The following is a 2249-nucleotide window of genomic DNA, read 5'->3' as shown; positions in this document are numbered from 1 at the left end:
CAGACTGTTATACACTCTCAAAAATAGGGGTACGGTTGGGGTACACTTTTGTTCTTTTAGGTACAACTTTTGACCCTGTACCTTAAAGGGAACAAAATTGAGCCCCTAAAGTACTAATATGTACCGCTCCTGGATCGATCATTAATGTACCTTTTCGCAAAGGGACCATATTTGTACCTAACGGTACAAAAAGTCCATGGCCTGTCACTCAAAAGTTGTTGGGGGAGGAGATTCGGGACGGGAGCAACCGTTATTTTCCCCCTTAACTTTGTTCATTTCACACACCAAGAAATGGAGCAACTTTCAGTGAGGAGCTTGGTGTGAGAAAACACATGTGCAGGATGGAATAATCTTTGTGGAAGAGGAGGCAAAGCTATTCAGAGGTAAGGTGTAGTTGCAATTTATCGAAATTCGGTTTGTAAATTGTAAATAGCCTACTGTTACAGTAACTTGGCTTAAAGGCTAACATTAGCATTCGCTAGCAATATTCGCTAGCTAACTAGGTTAGCTATGAATTCAGATATTTTTAAATGGAGTTCAAACTCCTTCAATAATGCATGTGTATCCATGTCAATGTTAAGTTTTTGTGGAAGCCAACTTTCACTAGCAATCATTATCCTAACTAGCTTAGCCCATAGATATATGCGCATATCCTAGCACTGTTAGCCATACATAGCTGCTACTTGCTAACTTCCCTGAAAGGCTGGTTTAATATCAACGGTAGTGCAGGTGAAAAAAGCCTGGTATGTGCATACATGCAGTAAGCATGATCACTCTCAACACCGTCATTTTGTTTAGATGAAAATGAATTAGTTGAGTTGCCTATGTTCACCAAAACATCCTGTTTGTCATTGCTTATCTAGTTAGAAGCTAGAGGGAGCAACTCAGAACCATTCTATAATGTTATAAAGTTACTCAGAGCTTGATAATGGTCTAATGTAAATCTAACGTTAATCCTTCTCACAGATACCCATCAAGGCAGAATATGACCACTTGGAAGTAAGCTTACCTTTCCTAAAGGATCTAATGGCTACGTAAGTTACCCAACTTGGTGTTTTTTTTGTAATGGTATTTTTCTTATTGATGTTACATATAGAAATGTACAAATACATATAGAAAAGTATTGCATAATAAATTATGCAAATTATAATAATACAGACAACTTTTAGTCCAATAGCAATTTATATATTGGTTAAGATTATCTTTGTGCTATTTCATTGTTGTGTCATTTTGTTTAATTATATTATTATATTGCATGGCATTTGTCTCTCAAACTAGTGGATTAGGCAGCTTTCTTCATGAAGATAGAGTGAAAAGGAGTAAGGAGAAGTTTGGGAGAGTCAGCCGGTCCATGGAACTTGTAATGACTCAGCGCTGATCTATGCCAGGTGAGCAGATTGATATAGTTACATACATGTATTAGACAAGGTATTTTACACAATCTGTCTGAGGCTATTTATTTGTGTGGTTGAAAAAAATCTTATTCTGAGGTTTGTGCATTTTGCTTCCAACAGATGTAAAACCCCTGCTGTCATTGGTGAGGCTACCACTGCTATTGAAAATATGTGAACGTCCTGTAGATCAAGTAAGGTTCCAGTCTAAGTCAAAGTGGATATATGCAGAGGAACAGAAGTTGAAGAGGGGGAAAACAGCAGCTTCTACTGCTGTTGACCTTTACTTAGCACACTCTCCTGAAGAATATGTTGGATTTCTGCCAGTTTTTGAAATTGAACTTTGGTGCCTTTTGAGACTCTTGCCTTTTTAATGGCTCGCCTCATGATTGGAAGGATTGGAGTGTATTTTCTGATTAATTGATTTATTGGTGAGGTAATGAACATTGTAACAATATATTGTACAGTTTTACAGGCTTGCTAATATTTCCCAAAGGCTTGCACATTGTTTTCTGAGATACTACTCTAAAATGTCGCTATATGACTCATTACATCACACATATCGTTCACTCAATTCCATGGTGTATGCACTGTGAATGAGATCTAAGATCAAAGCTACTAAGTTACTGCAAGGACTTTGTTAATTTTGCAACGTGTAATGGTTATGGCAAGCAGATACTGTATTTTCATCACTTATACACGAGTATTAACATGAACTTGAAAGCATACAAGGTTTGTTGAAGTAATTACTAACTCAAATATTGGTATTTTATAGATCATATAAAGGTGTTATTAGTGCTATCGTGCAAATTAATATATTTTTTTCCTTCTGCGTATAAACACAATGTGGCTACTCAG

The 2249-nt window shown here is 36.6% G+C and overlaps 1 long non-coding RNA gene across 1 annotated transcript; it reads left to right on the top strand.

Moving 5' to 3' along the window:
- Positions 1-900: 900 nt before the first annotated feature.
- On the top strand, positions 901-1647 carry LOC143135045 (uncharacterized). The gene is made up of 3 exons (XR_012988774.1): positions 901-1034; positions 1279-1388; positions 1515-1647. It is a non-coding gene; the product is annotated as an uncharacterized LOC143135045 (long non-coding RNA).
- Positions 1648-2249: the final 602 nt, after the last annotated feature.

Source organism: Alosa pseudoharengus, unplaced genomic scaffold (genome assembly GCF_046254945.1).
Source record: "Alosa pseudoharengus isolate Yale_2024_CS ecotype anadromous, Long Island Sound unplaced genomic scaffold, YU_APseudo_1.1 YU_APseudo_1.1_scf_2, whole genome shotgun sequence".
Taxonomy (NCBI): Eukaryota; Metazoa; Chordata; class Actinopteri; order Clupeiformes; family Clupeidae; genus Alosa; species Alosa pseudoharengus.
Note: the sequence above shows the minus strand (reverse complement) of the source record. Positions and strands in the feature narration are given on the sequence as shown.